The following is an 18,606-nucleotide window of genomic DNA, read 5'->3' as shown; positions in this document are numbered from 1 at the left end:
ACTGTTAAGAAGCAAAAAAGTAAAGAAAGAACCCCATTGGGACGGTCAAATGAAGTTGAAACATGGGCAAAGTACCTGAAAATTGGTTGAAACTAATTTTTTGCTCTGCACTAATTGAGACATTTTTTTCCAGATAGCTGAAACTCCATATGTAGTAAGTTCTTCTTTCCTAAAGTCACTTTTGGGAAAAAAAAAATACATTATTTTCTATTCAGACAATAAGAATGACCAGAGAATTTTCTGCCCCAAATGTTGGTGGATTTCAGGGAGAAGGATTCATTTGGAAGCCACTTCAGAATATTCTCCCTTTTCCTCCCACTGATATTCCCAGTCCACTGAATTCAGTGTCATAGAAACGCAGGAGCAAGTCTTTTTAAATTCTTTAGATAAGACATACTTTCTGTGGAGTAGTGTTGCCCAATAGATAAATAATGTTAAATACAGATGCAATTTTAAGTTATCTGGTAGCACGTTAGGAAGGTAAAAGAAACAGGTGACATTCACTTTAATCATGTATTTAATACAAAAAAAAATGACCATTTTAACATGCAATCAAAATAAAAAACACTCATGAAATATTTTACACTCACTTTTTCCTAGTAAATGGCAGGCATCCAGTGTGGATTTTACATGTACAGCACATCTCAGTTTGGACCCACCACGTTTCAGTGCTGAGCAAACAGTTATGGCTAGTGGCTACCATATTGGAGAGAACAGCTCTAGATATCTGGCCATGTCTCCATATAGCTATATATCTACATAAATATAGACATAAATATAGATTCTCTTTTCCCAGCGCAGAGGACCCCAAATTCTAAAACTCGCCGAGTGATTGAATACGTATCTTTAGGGGGTGATTTGGGGGCAGTTGAGCCTTTCTTTATTAACTTCCCGGCAGTTCTGTTCCAAATAATGTCGCGTCATTTCGGAAGTAGATACCTCCTCAATCTGGATCCTACTCATGGGGTTTCCGCTGCCGGTGGCCTAGAGAAAGCTCATCTCAGTCTTTCCATCTCTACAATCTACATCTCTTCAGATCCTTCCTTTCTTGCAGCTGTCCTGGGCTCAGCGTCCAAGGTTTGTAGAGGGTGCAATTTCTGGAGTCCATTATGTACTGTCTCTTTATGTCTTCAAGTTTTCAATTAAAGAGAGAAAAAAGAATGCTCCATAGAATTCAAGTTTCACTTATTAGACATTCAAGAGGAAATACTACTCCATTTGCTATCGGCTATCTTAAACAATAATTAGTAATGATAATAAAACCATCATTTATTGAAAGCCTACTCCACACTTTCACATTTCCAGTATACTTTTTTTTTTTTAATTGTTTAATGTTTATTCATTTCTGAGAGAGACAGAGAGAGACAGAGAGAGTGCGTAAGCGAAGGAGGGGCAGAGAGAGAGGGAGACCCAGAATCCGAAGCAGCTCCAGGCTCCGAGCTGTCAGCACAGAGCCTGATGTGGGGCTCGAACCCACAAACTGCAAAATCATGACCCGAGCCGAAGTCGGACGCTCAACCCGACTGAGCCACCCAGGTGCCCCTCCAATATACTTTTAAATATGTGCTAACTTTATTTCATCCACATAACAACACCATGAGGGTGAAAATACCTGTTTTACGGGTTCTGAAATGGGACTCCAGTGAAGTCGTTTGTTCAAGAACCCGGAGCTGGGAAGAAATAAACAAGGAATTAAACACAAGCTTTTTCTAGTCTTGTTTCGGGTCGGAATGTCTGGTTCCAAGCCTCATGATTTTGCACTGGTTAGCGAAATTCTTCCAAGTAGCATTATAGAACTTTTATGTTGTGGGACCTCTGGCCCTGATGTGAAAATGACCACGTTGGAGTTCTGGCCCTCCTTTTGCCACTTATGCTGTGGCTTTAGGAAAATCATATATTTGACTTCTACTTCCTGCTCTGAAAAATGGAATAATAAACCCTGCCTCACATGGGGATTCATGCAGCTCAGGCATTGAAGTATGCCACAGCATTAATTAACATGATGAAAAATAGAAGTAACTTAATTGTTAATTAATAGTGGGGTAACTTAAATAAAATAGAAATATGTTGCATGTTATGGCTGAATGATTAGATACTATATAGTCATTAAAAGTCAAGTTTTCAAGGAATATCAAGTGTTTAGACTTCGAATGCCATGCTAAGTAAAATTCTTTTAAAAGTATAAAAAAAATACCTACCATATGATCTTAATTTGGTAATTCACAGAGGCACACATAAACACTGAGGAAAAAAAAAATCCTGCCAGGAATCACATTTATGGTGGTTCTTTGGGGGTCATAAATTACAAGTTTTTTTTTAATTGAGTACACTTCTATATGTTCCAAAATTTCTATAATGATCACGTATTAATTTCTCTTCCTTAATAAGAAAAAAATGTATTTTTAAGTGGCATCTCTAGTTCCCAGGAAAAGTTCACTTTTAATGAAGACCATTTGATTCATCAAATAAAGTTTTCTACCTCCTACACTTAATGAACTATTTTAAGTCTCCTCTTTCCTTAGACACCTACTGTTTCTATTAATTCTAATACACTATCAGCTCTCATTATAACACCCCTGAGGGACTGTGGGAACAAGTGCATTTTCCGACAGGCATAAAGTGAGGTCATGGGGAAAATAAGGAAAATTGGTGACTTTCTAGTTCCCTGGTGACCTAAGTGTTTTTCCCTAAGCAAGTAAGACTTCTGTGCGTTCCTGTGCGTACATCATAACAGTCCTGGATGAAGGAGTTGATCTTTAAGCAATAACAATTTCCTGCTTTAGTTAGAAATGCCAGTGCTTTCTAAGGAGGGGGGAGGTGGGGGCTTAAATACCTAAGAAAACCTAAAGGCTCTCTAAAGGGGCGTGAATTGCAGATGTGTGTGTACCCAGGAGGCTGCAGAAGGAATCCTGGAAGATGTGGGTCTGGATCTTTGCTGCTCCAGCCACTGTGAAACTTTGAGCTGGTTCCTCAACATCCTAGAGGCCCTGGTCTGGGAAAGCCTGCTGGGATTTCTCCTTTCAAAGTGTGTGGGTGAGATGGGACATCTGTTAACACTCTGTGCATTAGGGAACGTTCCACATAAATGAGAGTCTTTGCTCCCCAGATGCTGGTTCCTGACTCCTAAGGCTGTTGGGCAGCTCTACCCCAAATTCTCCAGTAGAAAAACTTAATAGGACATCGCTCAAATTCCTGGGTGCCTGTAGGGAGACAGGAGTAGAGCAGCAAAAAGATTGTAAAGGCAAGAAAAATGACAGAGTGAAGCAAGGGCATGGAGTCTGAGAGTCACCGTGACTTTGGTTGGTTTTTCTGTCACGTGACCTTTGTTTATGTGTACGTACCTATTGAGAAGCAGGCCTGGGGGAGCGGACCCACACTGGACTTCAGGTTAGAGTGACAGGGTCCGGGGTCTGTCTTTTCCATGAACGAACTGGGGCACCTAAGATCAAGCTCCTTCCATTCTCCAGACCTCAGGTGCTTTTCTGGAGAGAAGGGGAGAGACCATCTTTCTCACAAAGTTATCACAAGGATAAACAGAGTGGCCACATCTCACAAACTCAATGGGTCCTCATTATTATTACGCTCTGGTTAATAGACACTTTGTCGACCTGATGCAGCCAAAGATAATGTTACCTATACATTTTCTGCATGCAGACTGGGGTTTAAATAGTGCTGTTCCATATACTTTGTTATTTATGGTCGTAGATAGAATTGCTCTTGGTGATAAAGTACAAAACTGTGGAATGGGTCAGCCTTAAAATCTTGTCTGAGAGTCCCAAGGGCCTGTCTCTCAGGTTTCCCTCCTTCTCCTCATCAGACACAGGGTAGACAGAGCAGCGAGTTCAGATCTGATTTTCCCTTCAACTTTTTTTTTTCCTTAGGCACTCGGTCCCCCACTACAGATGCCTAGAGGAAGATTTACAAGGGAACTGAGAAATTCTTTTCGTGTCTTAAGAAAGTGTTTTTTTTGTTGTTGTTAGGGGGTTCCTTTATAGGCCAACATGAAATCCAAAAAAGGGGGAAAGAAGGTCCTTTTATGAAAGCTATCCATCAAATGTCAAGGATAATAATCAATTTTCTGTCACAATGAACTGATAAAAGCTTTCAGTAATAATGTCATGGGTGGGGGGGATTTGTGTTGGAACTCGAAACGCAGAGCCCTGATATCAAACGAATTCATAAAAGCTCAATGCCGCTGTAGCCCTAGGAGGCATGACAAAATACAATTTTTCATCCACAGGATATGGAATAATTCCTCTTTTTTATTTTTATACTGAGAGAAGCAAAAGGAAATCTGAATTAAAAAAAAAAATATTACACAATCCAGCTTCTGCAGGTGAACATTAGTGATCATTTTGGCCGCTGATATCAGAAGCCGTTCTGGTGATTTCTCTCACATCATGCAAATGGCTGCATAATGCCTGCTCCTCTTGGAATGTAAAATCAAATCAGCATTCTAATGCTACAAGCCGGTGATGAGCTTGGGAATAAATATGCAGGAGTGCTTAAAAAAAATCAAGGCAATCAGGAGGAGCCAGCGTCCTGGCTCGGACTATAAATCTTTGTCTATTTCAATCGTAGGGCTGGCCGAATCAGTGTAAAACTCCAGTGGGGATGTCATCAATTTCTGTTAACCTCTCTATTCGTCTTTGTGTTGGCTCCGGGGTGATGGATTGGTTTTGTCACTTCTGTTCCGTTCACAGTATGTTAACATGGAAGGGTGCAGGCAGGTTATGAGGAAAGGTTATTGCTGTCCCAGCCTTGACCCTCGCTTACTCTCTTCTGTGGGATCACGGGTACCTTTCTGTCTGGGGACCTTGGTGCCTCCTTTTGGTCCCTGGATGCTCGGCTCAAAGACCCCATGTTGGCCGGTCCAACGTTGAAACGCAGGTCTCCCTTTTGAAGTGAAAATAGGTCTATCGATTCACCTTCTGGAGGAACAGCTGGCAGTGTATTAAGACAAGGGAAGAAAAGATTAGGAACCTGGGCTCCAAAAGGAACTCAGACTCCGAGTCACTACACGGCCCCACGTGTGGTTGTCTCTCTTCTGGTGTCACTTTCCAAACTGTGACTGGCTTTTTCCAGCCATAAGTCTATAGTTCTTTCCAACACTTCTAATGGAGTATTACGGTCTCTGTTTCCCCCAGAGGTGCATGTTAACCAACTAAAGGCTTGGCCTGCACAGAATATGTGAACGTGGACCAATAAGCCCAGTGGTGAACTTCTTATTCTCATGGCACGCCCAGGCTGTGACTTCAAGATTGCAGGACAGGTTGCTTTCAATGTTGTTGCCGCCGTTACTAACACATAGATTGTAAGGGCGCTAGCCAACATGGTAGCCACTAGCCACAGGGGACTATCTGCATTTTAAATTCATTAAAATGAAAGAAAATTTAAACATCAGTCTTTTGTTTCTCTAGCCACATTCTGAGTGCTTAATAGTCACCTGTGATTCATGGCTACTTTATTGGACAACACAGACATTGAACAATTCCATCATCTTAGAAAATTCTATGGGACAGAGTTGGCTTAGATTGCATTTATCTAAATGGATCTGTGCCTTTCAAAGTATTCACCAAAAGGAAGCCAGATACTTATTTCAATAAGATTGCCATTGTTGAGACATGGGAGCTTAGTTATACAGCTATTAATCAAAGGTGAGGCATGCTCATAAGGTAATGGCTTGCTTGGAAATTGACTCTAAAGGAATTCCAAAGACGTTTCGAGCTTGTTTTGAGTGATGGCAAAGTTATTGAAATAAGTATGATACAAAGAGCCTATGGGCATTTGCTTCAGACGTATCTGAATTCCAGACACCAATCTGACACTTCCTGGGGCTGGAACCTTGGAAGTTTTACATAAACTCCCCAAACCTCAGTTTTCTGAAGCTTTTTTCTGAAGCAGTTTTCACAAGCTTTTTCTTCCTGAGGTTTCATTGAGGTAATACTGCAAAGAAGTTTAGGAATGATGCATCAAGCAGAGCAGGAGCTTAAAACATGTTTGCTCTCATGACCTTAACGTTTCTACGCTGTCGATCTTCAAACAGAATTGGGAAGCAGATGTATACAAAGGAAAGGGACAATGGCAACTTTTAATCACTGGAACATGCAGCAAAGCACGAACTACGCACCTTGGGGCAGCGGTCGTTATTTGCTTAATTAGGGGTGGGATGGGAGAGGCAGGTCACGCTCTGTTTCACATAAACATCCCATCTCCTGATAACCCAACCCTTCCCGGACCCCCAAGACTTTCACCTGCAAGACTGGCTTTCCGAAAGATGGTAAATCAGCCTCGCTTAGCAGGACACACGTTGGCCGGCTCTGTTCCCAGTAGGAGTCAGGGGCCAGGATGCTGTCTTCGGAGTGGTACTCGGGAAGCCCGGAATCTCCCGTGGGCATATTGATCAGGTTGCCTATGCCCCCCACTCTTGATATCCTTCGCTTCCAATCAGAACTGGGGTCCCGTGTGCAAAGGGTGTGCGTTCAGGCAAAGCCCTCTTCCTTAATCGAGAGCCTTTTAGTTTGGTGAAGGCCTCTGAAACAAGACCATCTACAGTGAAATCCTTGCTCTGCTACTGACCAGTCGCTTGAACTTGAACAAGTTATTCAGCCTCTAAGGACTCTGGTATCCTCATCAACAACATGAGGAAGTAGTACCTACCTCACAAGTTTGTTACTAAGAGTTAAATCCGATAAATCATAGCACGCACGTAACGCAGTACTTAACGGGGCTCCATCAATGGCGCCAATGAGTATTTTTTTTTTTTTTTTTTGGTAACTGATGCTTTTATAAATGCACTGTACTGGGACATGCTCTTCCAAAGGCACAATTTTGCTTGGCTGTGCCCGCTAGAGCTAGAAGTGGTCCTGAGATGAAAACACCCATTTTACTGATGAAGAAATTGCATTTCAGGGAGGCCAGGTGACCTACCCTAATGACCACAGAACCAGGAGGCTGCACCACCGACTTGTTTCGAGTCTACAACAATTAGAAAGAGAATTCTTCGAAATAAATTAGTCCTCAAAGGGAATGTTTGACACATAAACTGAAATAAGACACTCACATTTCTCTGGGACCGAATTAACAAGAAGTCTGGTCAGAACTCCACTTTGGGCTTTGGGGGTACATGTGATTGGGTAACTGTATTTAAGGATTTAGAATAAGTTGGCTCTGGGGTAGTGGTAGTGAGTGTGGGGGGAAAATCAGACAATGGGGCAGAGACAAGTGAGAAGCATATCCATCTGAGTATCTGCTGAATTGAGAATTCCACAATCACAAGGATGGACCCGTTTTGTTTGCTATCTCAAAACCACTGGAGAGTGTCTGGTGTGACATAAGATTTTGCGATTGCTACATAGAAGAATAAGTAAAAGATAGAGTGGGGAAATGAATGAATGGAGCCAGAAAGGAAATCACATCCTAACTTGTTCAGTGGTTCTCAATAGAATCCCTTGTAGAGCCTTTTCAAAGATCCAAGGTCTGGGCACCATCCAAACCAATAAATCACAGTCTCTGGGCATGGGGCTTGAGCAACACGATTTTTTTTTAAGTTTATCAATTTATTTTGATAGAGAGAGAGAGAGAGAGAGAGAGAGAGAGAGACAGTTCAGGGGAGGGGCAGAGAGAGAGAGGGAGAAAGAGAGAATCCCAAGCAGGCTCTACACTGACAGAACCCCAACACAGGGTTCAAACTCACAGACCACGAGATCGCGACCTGAGCCCAAATCAAGAGTCAGATGCTTGACAGACTGAGTCACCCAGGCGCCCCTTGAGCAAGGCTATTTTAAAAAAATTTTTTTTTAACCTTTATTTATTTTTGAGACAGAGAGAGACAGAGCATGAATGGGGGAGGGTCAGAGAGAGAGAGGGAGACACAGACTCTGAAACAGGCTCCAGGCTCTGAGCTGTCAGCACAGAGCCTGACGCGGGGCTTGAACTCACAGACTGCGAGATCACGACCTGAGCCAAAGTCGGACGCTCAACTGACTGAGCCACCCAGGCGCCCCAAGCAAGGCTATTTTTAATAGTGCTCCAGGTGAGTCTAATGTTCAGCAAGGTGTGCGAAACACTGATCTAGTCTTATCCATTAATTAATGGGAACAGATGGGAAAATTGAGAATTCACTAGTGGAAGGGACTTGCCCAAGGATTTTCACCAAATCATTGGTGTTTCTGAAGCTAGGGGCTTTTGGCTTGATTGTGTGTGTGTGTGTGTGTGTGTGTGTGTGTGTGTGTGTGTGTGTATACCATAATTTCTCGTGTAGTTGTTTCTTTATAAATGAATATGACCCTTCTGTTCCTTGAAAGTCTTTCTCCGCTGACTCTCTTTCTACATATCCCCTCCCCTTATGAGATTTTTAAAAGGGTGTTTCCCTTTTAAGAAGGTTTTAGTGATCTCTTTCATCTGTGGGGTGGTGACCTTCTACTACTTTGTGTTCCAAAAAAGTCCTCCTGGTTTCCCAAAGTCCCTGGTTTCAATGTATTATTCTTGTGAATCCCTACACTTACAGCCTCAGTTACATGGTGAACTCATCAAGGGCAGAAAGGGTGTCTTTTTTAGCTACTTGTCTGTAGGGCTTGACACATGGGCTCAATTAATAGATAATGAATAAATGTGGGCCAGTTGCTTTACATACATAAAAGTGATTTGTATATACATATACGTATCTGTGTGAGTGTATATCATTTGCGTAGGACTTATTTAAAAATTTATCATTTTGAATGCACATATGATTAAATGTAAATGAGATAGTTTAATTTAAATCGACAGAATTTATTGAGCACCTATTATATCTGAAGCACTTTGTAAAAACAGGAGATTAATGATAAGTAGGACACAGTCTCTGACCTCACCAGAGCTCACAGGCTAGGGGGTCAGGCTTACCCACTAATTATAACACAGATCGTTCTTCAGAGTGTGTTAACTACGGTGACAGACCAACAAGCAAAGTGCCGTGGGAGCAAAACTGAGCTAAATGTATGTGGTGAATGAAACATTAATCCAATGGTTCTTAAACTTCCTTTGGAGGACATCCTTGACACGTTGACAAAAAAACTGCTATGAATACTTCCCAGAAAATATGCACAAGGCACACCACTTGCAGACCCTCTGAGGATTTTCTGTGGACGCTTGACCCACTCTGATGCACCTTATTAGGTGTTTGGCCCTGGTGACTATCTCAACATGGTTCAATGCTATGACACCCTTGACGTTTAGGTTTCATCTGCGCCTTTATTCCATAGAAGTTGACAATCCAGACACTAAATACATTTCTAGGCCTCTCGCCCCTATTGTACAAAGTCTGGGAAGACCAAGAAGGAGGTTCCATTCCTGCAAAGACCAGGATGTGCAATATCCCAGTGAGTTTTCTCTTGATGCGTCTGCAGCTTGGCGCATGATCTGGAGAAGAGAACCCTGGAACATCGCTGGCCAGATCAGAATTCGGCTGCTACACTCACCATTGAAAGCAACACATTCCCCTTCTTTGTGGTTGTGTGCGTGGTATCACTTTCTGAGCTACACGTAAATGGATTCCCCAGTAAGCTGACACATAGACTCATCATCTCCTTGGTTGAAGCAACTCACGAGATATTTCTATTTAATTACTTTATCCCTGATGCTATTTCATACAGTGGTTTTTAGACTTTGGAGTCTCACGTTATAGTCTTACAAATCATTAAAGACCGGGGGGCGCCTGGGTGGCTCAGTCGGTTAAGCGGCCAACTTCAGCTCAGGTCACGATCCCGCGGTCCGTGAGTTCAAGCCCGCGTCGAGCTCTGTGCTGACAGCTCGGAGCCTGGAGCCTGTTTCGGATTCTGTGTCTCCCTCTCTCTCTGCCCCTCCCCTGTTCATGCTCTGTCTCTCTCTGTCTCAAAAATAAATAAACGTTAAAAAAAAAAAAAAGACCGAAATAGCGTTGCTCATGTGGGTTACAGTTATAAGCATTTAGCATATGAGAAATGAAAACAGATGTCTAGAATAGCTAATTATTAATTAATTTAAAAATAACAATACCATCCATTATTTGATAATGGAAATAAGATGTTTGTAATGAAAAATAATGAGGTTTCTTCCCCCAAAATATCACTGAGAAGAGTGACATTATTTTACATTTCTGTAAATCTTTTTCGGAAGACAGCTGGATTCTCATGTCTGCTTCTGCATTCAATATCTTGTGATCGGTTTTTCTGATTGAAGTATAAGAAGAAAACCCATCTTCACATATTTGTGTCGTGGAAACAGAGAGGAATGTTTTAACAGCTTTTCAGATAACTTGAGATAGTCTTCTTTGATATTACTCGAAAACCCAACAAGTGGTGGTTTCTTAAGAGTTAGCTGTAATGTAAAATCTGAAATCACATCAGTGAGCTTTTCATGCTCTGTTATATTAAAATCTAGTGATGGGTCTTGAACTTTAATCAATGATAGATTTCATAAATGACTTCGAAAGATCATATATCTGTCATTTAGAAAATACTGGTTCACCGAGTGATACGTATCTTCCAAATATTGCACATTCATTTATGCATCACCGGAAACATCACCTTCATTCATATCAACACTGAGCTCATCAGAAAAGTCTTTAATATTGGAAAGGGATCGGGCTCATGATATCCCATGCAAGTTTTCCAAAGTTCTAATTGTGAATTGAAAGCTCTAATTTTATTATTGGCAACAAATACAATCAGTTGTTTTTGTTGAAATCAACACTTCAAGCTCACTTTATTCGCTTTCAAAACAGATGTGTCCATGAAACCCAGAGATCTGAATAATCACAGTTTATAAGTTGTTGCTTCAAGTAAAAAGGGTATTCCAGGAAGAAAGCACTAATTTAGCTCACAGCTCGAACACACAAGTGCCCATGTTGGGCTCTGGGCTGACAGCACTGAGTCTGCTTGGGATTGTTCTTTCTCCCTCTCTGTCTGCCCCTCCCCTTACTTGCACTCTCTTGCTCTCTAAAGCTAAATAAATGAATATTAAAAAAAAAAAGAAGGAAAACTAATACATTCCAGTACTTCCAGGTCTAGGCAGTTAATGATTGTTACAATTTCTTGAAGGACATCCTTAAATGAATATCAATGCGTTTGGTGCCACTGCCTTGACTCCCACTAAGATGTCGATGGTGCCACCAACTGTTGCTTTACATCATCAATGGAAATGTCAATTGTATAAAAAAAAAAGGAAGAACGTCTTGGTATTATTTCAAAAACAGTCTTGACTCACGGATCCACTGAAAGAGCTTCAAGGAACCCCCCAGGATCTGCAGACCACATGTTAGAGTCAACCGATTTATTTCAGTTGTACAATCACGTTTCAAAGCACCCTGCAAATTTTTATCTGTCCGCCCCCGTGTTCAATTTATAAACATTCCAAGAATTAAATTAGACAGTTATGGGTTTCAATGAGCTAAGACGAGATGAAAGTTTGGAGATCTCCAATCTCACTTTCTGAGAATTTTTTTCGGAATATTCAGATGCGTGTAACTACATTGCTGGGGAATTCTCGATGCAACTTTGGATTTTAACACATCAATAACCTTCTGTACATAGGCATTTCCAGTGATTTAATTTTGGCTTCTCTGTAACTATGATATCCCAGCATTTATCAATTTAAGTAAAATGGCAACATAAATACACACATCCTTCCATTTTTATACATATTTCTATCCATTACAATCAAGTTATCCACTTGATTTCCTTTTCAGGGAACACAGTCGATGAAGCTGATGAAGTTTTCCCATGTGGGCAAACTTCTTTCGGGACTAAATTTCAACCATCCAAACTGGAACGCTTGGAGCTAAAAATGTGCACCGTGGGCTTTCAGAACCCGAAGGTGTGCATTTAAAATGTTCTAAAGTGCTTTCATTAAGAGACATGTTCTTTTTGATTGATTGATTTTCAAGGAAAAAAAAAAAAAGCTGCCAGAGAATGAATTCGTTGGTAGTTGAAAGTTAAAAGCTATAGACATGGTCAGACTGGGGGAACCAGGCCATCTCTGTGATGAGACCCTGGAGGGCACATGGCATTCAACCATCCCAACCTCATAGCACTGAACTACACAGAAAAAATAGACCCTATAGTTCTGATTTGCAAATCAAGGGCCATATGATTTAGTTGAAGGAGAAACAGAAAACAAAAGCTTTCGTTTGAGATTCACACTCGGAGAGTGATGACCTTGGTTCACATGCCAGAGCTCTCTGAATCGTGGCTCCCTTCCATGAGTGCAATGTGGGACTATTTTGCTAGTCACTCAGTGTCTTCTAAAGAGGGTAGATCATGGACACTGGTGAGCCACTGACTCTTAGGAAGGTATGGGCATGGCACTATCAAGACAGAGGCAGAGAAAAGGCTGGGTTTTTCTTCACAAAGGCAGGTGGGCCAATTGAGATTCCCAAGGAGAAGACACCAGCAGAAGGAGACAGGAGCTATCAAAGCTGAGTAATGAGGGAAGGGTGGGGAAATGGATCCTTTTGATGATGTAGCAGAGAAAAGGGGATTTTGTCAAGTGGACATGTTTGATGGGATTTCTAAGGTGTGTTGTTGAGTATGAAGCTTTGATGGAATCTGCAGTTCTCATTATACCTTTGGTGCAAATGGATCCATTCTGGGGAACCAGAATGGCTATTTTAGTTCTGCTTCAAAATTGGCACGCACGACCAGGAACAGCTGAAATTTCAGTGACACGTGGAAGGCAGCTACAGGCAACCGATGTGAAAACACCTGTTGAGGCAGGAGCATGGTGTATGCTTTCTGAATAACAGCCAATAAAGTTCATTTGAATGCGAGGAGATTTTTTTAAACCTTTTTTTTCAATGTTTATTTATCTTTGAAGGAAAGAGAGACGGAGTGTGAGTGGGGCATTGGGGGTTGGTGCACAGCAGAGAGAGAGGGGGACACAGAATCAGAATCAGAAGCAGGTTCCAGGCTCCGACGCGGGGCTTGAACTCAAGAACCGTGAGATCATGACTTGAGCCCAAGTTGGATGCTTAACAGGCTGAGCCACCCAGGTACCCCTTTTAAAAGTCTTTTTAAAGATTATTTATTTATTTTGAGAGAGAGAGAGAGAGAGAGAGAGAGAGAGAGAGAGAGAGAGAGAATGAGCAGGAGGAAGGCAGAGAGAGAAGGAGAGAGAGAATCCCAAGCAGGCTGTGCCCTGAGAGTGCAGATCCTGACCTGGGGCTTGATCCCACGAACTATGAGATCATGGCCTGAGCTGAAATCAGTTTAATTCTCATAAGTAGGGGTAGGGGTTGGGGCCGACGTTCCTTGTTTCTGTGCCTAGCTGCAGGCAGAGTCAGGGAGCGGCCTGACCCAGCAATTCAGAATTCCGTTGTACTTGAATCCCTGACTACCAGCAGGGGAAAGTAGGAGAGAAAAAGTCCTTCCATTGTCCTGGTGTAGAAATAAAACCATAAGAACAAATGACTTCATTTCTTGAGTGCTTATTATCCATCAGGCCCCATTCCAGATACATTAGAATCCTTTTCTCTGATGGCAATTCTGCTTTAAGGATGAGGAAAATACAAACTGGAAATTAAGTAACTTGCTTAAGATCTCAAGACCAGTAATTGTTTCTAGTGAGAGTTTCTCCCACGGTTCCCTGGCATTTGATGCTGTCACTAAAGCCCACTTGGGGGGGCGGGGGCCTGGGTGGTTCCGTCAGTTAAGCATCCGGCTCAGGTCATGATCTCGTGGTTCCTGGGTTTGAGCCCCACATCGGGCTCGGTGCTGACAGGACACAGCCTGCTTGAGATTCTCTCTCTGCTCTTCAGATTATCTGGTGACCTGCTCCCTGCGGTGTGGAGGCCCCCACGTCCACCTCAACACCTTCGTTCCCGTGAAGCCGATTCTCTGCCCAGAAAGGGAGGGCAGAGTGCACTCGGATTGTTAAGAGCTCATGATTTAGAATCCGGGGTTTGAGTTCACTCTTGAGTTTCATAGAACAGTGAGCTGATTCGAAGCAGGCGAGAGAGACTTTCTCGATGATGGCCAAACCCCTTTTCTCTTTTTTCCAAACAGATAATGCTACTCTGTCCCTAGCCTCCCTTGTGATTAGAAGTGGCCATATCACTGAATTTTGACCAGTGGATGCGGACCACCTCCAGGACTGGTCCTTCAACACCTCCTGTGCAGGGGCACATGCGTGGCTCAGTTGGTTGAACATCTGACTTCGGCTCAGGTCATGATCTCGGGGTTCCTGACTCCGAGCCCCGCGCCTAGCTCTCTGCTGTCAGCGGGAAGCCCGCTTCAGGTCCTCTGCCCTCCTCTCTTTGTGTGCCTCCCCCACTTGTTCTCTCTCTCAAAAATAAACCCTGAAAAAAAAATAGCGATAAACCTCCCGTGCAATGCTCTTTTTCCAGAGCAATCATGCAAGTCTAGCCTTATCTTAATAAAGTTTAGAGGGTGGGTTTGGATATTCTAGACTACCGCCATTCTTGATAATAGCTCTGATTGCCTGCCACTTACGGTAAGCTCGGCATTGTGCTCAGGGCCGAACATGCAGTATCTCATTTAAATTTCACCAAAACGCTACGAGGTGGATAATAACGTTGTCCTCATTTTACAGGTGAACAAAGCCAGCCTCACACAGTTCAAGTGAGTTTCCTGGACCACACAGGTGGTACAGGTGGTAGACGTTGGATTAGGAGCCGAGACTTGGTCACTAACGTCCATCCCCCGCTCCTCTGTTCCTCTGTGATGCTGCCCTGCCTTCCCCACAAGAACCTCTTTTCTACATCCTTTGTTCTGCCTCGAGCCTAGGGGTTATGTGCTCCTACTTAGGAACAGATATCAACCGGATTAGCAGCAAGCCTTTATTGATTCTTTCAGACTTACGGGGTCTGTTTCACGTCCAGCTCAGTTTGGTCCCCCCGAGGAGCACGTGGGGACGCAGGTGTGGTGCCCACCCTCACGCCCCACGTCGGGTGACGTCTGTCTTTCCATGTGGTGAGAAAGCGAGCACTGCGGTGTCTTCCATAGAGGTGGGCTATGGCCATCGTGTGATGAAGATGTTGCTTTGTCTGTGGTCCGCACCGGCCTCTTCTAAGCGAGGCTTCTGGGCTACCAGAAACAGAACCTACAGGTGGCTACCTTAAGTAGAAGGAAACGCCTATTTCAAGGACACCTGCAAGGGCCAGGGGGTCTCAAGGAGGAACGCCATCTTTTGGGTGCTTATATCACTTTCCTCAGGCCGCCTCCTTCCTTCCCCGCCCTACGACCTCCTGTACCCGTACCCTCTCGTAGGGAGGACCCCATCCCTGAAGGCTCAGCTCTTGCGATGACCCGTGAGGAAGGGTTGAGGCTGGTAGACAGGATGGGAAGGAGCATGAGGAAACTCGTCAGTGACATTGGAGGTTGGTTCTGGGGACAAGATTTTCCAGCTTAGCTCTTCCGTAGAATATAATGAAGGTCCACAGGTCTGTACCGATGCGCTGGTGTGGCTGTCCCAGGGGTTCAAATGTGTAAACTCAGGAGCGTTTGGGCTGGGCTTTCATTCCAGTTCGGTGTTAAGGGTTCCTTTTTAAATTAAAGGGTTCATTTGAATTACTCAGTGGAATATTTGACATACACAGAAATTTTCCAAGCCAGTGCGTGCCTCAATTTCAGGTGACTGCCCCTCTTAGCACATGGATGGCAGGCTCTGACCCAGACCTGAGTGTCCCAGTCCTGGGGAGGCAAGGGGCTGCATACACTGAGCTTGCCCCCTTGTCCTCTCTCTTGTGTCCTTCCACGGGGGCCCCTGGGGTTATCCCTGGCACCTGACTAGAGAAACCACCATCCCTGGCCTGACCCTTTGCCACTTTCTAAGGGCTGATCCCTGCCTCTTCCTGTGTTTTCCCCCATTTCTAACAGACCTGGGTTAACATGACTACCAGCCATAGTCTCTGGGACCCAGTCTTCACTCCACACCCTGCCCCCACCTCCCACGGTCACTGGGAAAGGAAGTGAGGAGGGTACCACGTGGACAAAGCCTTTGGCCCAGCTTGGCCACCGGTCAGTGGACCTCTCTTCTTCGCTGCCATGTCCCTCTGTTTTCTAGAACAATGCCTAGGATGCCATTAAGCACTGGATGCTGCATAAATAAATGGAGGAAAGGGCATGGGATAGCGTGTGCTTAAGAGGGGAGGAAACAAAAGAAAAGTTTAGGAGCTGGCTCTCAGTATAGTCCTTAGGTTGACAACTTGGTAACAGTGTGAAAACAAATTAAGCCAAAGAAATACCTCCCCTGAGATACTTCATTACTTTTCCCATCTAGGTGTGGATGCCATTAAGGCAAATTATTGCCTCTCAAATATTTTTAGCTCGATGCCCATTTCCGTCTGCATTTGCCTTAAAGGTACATGTTTTCAACTAAGTAATAGGACATACAAATTAAATGCAATTTCAAATTTAAACCTGTACAAGTGTCACTTACCAAGTCCCCCCTGATAGTCCCAGGGGGCTGCCCATAGCATTGTTGGAAAGTATATTGCTGTACTTGGTTCCCATTATTTAGTCCAAGAGATTCTTATTAAAATAAAAGCCAGCAATAAGGTTAATATTTTATATACTGCACAGCCATAGCGAATGCGTGGGCCCTAACAGATAGATTTATTTCTCATAACTTTCCTCTCATTTATGTAATTTTTTAAATTTTATTGTGAGCATACTGACATCTATGTAGACACACCCTCCGAGAACATTTCAAGATTAAAAGGTAGCATATACTATAAGCATTTTAAACATTGAAAACGGGTTTTTTTTATTTATTTATTTTTGAGACAGAGAGAGAGAGCATGAACGGGGGAGGGTCAGAGAGAGAGGGAGACACAGGATCTGAAACAGGCTCCAGGCTCTGAGCTGTCAGCACAGAGCCGGACGCGGGGCTCGAACTCACGGACTGCGAGATCATGACCTGAGCCGAAGTCGGTCGCCCAACCGACTCAGCCACCCAGGCGCCCCGGGTTTTTTTTTTTTTTTTTTTAAGTTTATTTATTTATCTTAAGAGAGACAGAGACAGGGTGAGCGGGGGAGGGGCAGAGAAAGAGGGAGAGAGAGAGAATCCCAAGCAGTCTTCGAGCTGTCCACGCAAAGCCTGAGGCATGGCTCGAACTCACGAACCGCGAGTGGAGACCAAGAAACCAAGAGTCGGACGCTTAACCAACTGAGCCACCCAGGCGCTCCGAAAACTGAAAACGGTTTTAGAGAAAGGTTGGCATATTCAGGAGCCCAGAATTCTGGCTGAATATTGCGCCCCAAGAACCGGGTACCACGACCTTAAAGTTGATCTAGGCACCAGCCTGGACAGCCACACGAACAGATGGGTCCTCATCCTTTGACAGTGTTGCTCCAGACCATTTTCTCTAACTGTGCTTTTCTCCTGATGCTGGCCAGCTGGTGCCTGGTGCGCCCCTCATCCTCTGATCCCGGGTATCATAGACCTTCCATTTTGCTTGGCCTGACTTGGTCACTGGACCATGAGCCCCTGCCTGGGAGAGACTGTGCTGACTTGTGTCTACCTGTCCAGTGACAGTGTGATAGATGCAGTGTGGGCACCCAGTGAGCAGGACATTCTCGGAATCAATGTGGATTTAGCAACTCTCTTGTTGACTTGCATTCCAGCTTTTGCAGTCAGCAGCTTCTTCTCCCTGCCTTTCTTCCCCATCAACCAGGAGCTCGGCCCCCGGCCCCGAGCGCTCTTCTGGCATTGTCCGTGCTTACCATCAGACATCTACTTTACCTCTCTGCTACCTAACTGCTAAGGGCACCTCATCTTTAATTTTTTGTCAAACCAACACTGCGAGAGGATTTTGGCCCTCTAAAAAGTGGATCTTTGAATGGCTCGCAACACAATAGGTCGCTTTAGAGAAATCAGTCAACGTCTTCAGCCTATTTCCTCGTCTGGGAAATGAAGGCACTGGATTAAGCAACAGAACTTGTCTCTTTCATGCCTTCGATTCTCTATTTCTGATTCCAGAAGGGTCAGGGGCTCTGTACTACTAAAGCAAACAAGATTAAACTAGCGGTCTGTATGGGTTTCCTTGTCGACCTCTACGGCTCTACTGTGGCATACAGTAAAACAGTAGATTGGGAATAACTTGTTCTGCAAGACGAGCAAACACTGCTAATAAATTTTAACTTGATAAATGAGCGATGTCTGGCAATTTGAATAGTATGTGATGCTGAATGTCACGTGATCATAACTGAGCCAATGGTTCTTCTCTCTCTCTCTCTCTCTCTCTCCCTCTCTCTCTGCAGGATTGTGGGTGATCATCTCCCGTCCTCAGATGCTCAGTCTGAGGCCACAGTGTTTGGCAGAAATCAGTGATTTTCTGGCACTAGTGTGTTTTTGGCCGCTTCCGAGCACCTATGGACAGTCCTTTGCTTCATTCCAGGTCAGGCTGCCTGAAGATAGAGACCCTTTCCTCTGCTGCCTTATTGCCAGTTCCATGAAATACAGCCTGTGACAAGAGTTTATTGATACTTTACTGTAGTCAATATCCTTTAGTGATGCTGAAAGGCGTCCTACACAATAACCCTCCTCCCCCGTGTCTCCCTCACACCAGCCACGAAGGTTTTCAAAGGTAAGTGCAGGTTAATTTGCTTATTTTTTATATTTTGTACTTTT

The sequence above is a fragment of the Acinonyx jubatus genome, chromosome B3, assembly GCF_027475565.1.
Source record: "Acinonyx jubatus isolate Ajub_Pintada_27869175 chromosome B3, VMU_Ajub_asm_v1.0, whole genome shotgun sequence".
Classification (NCBI taxonomy): domain Eukaryota; kingdom Metazoa; phylum Chordata; class Mammalia; order Carnivora; family Felidae; genus Acinonyx; species Acinonyx jubatus.
The sequence above is the reverse complement of the archived record's forward strand: the minus strand, read 5'-3'. Positions refer to the sequence as shown.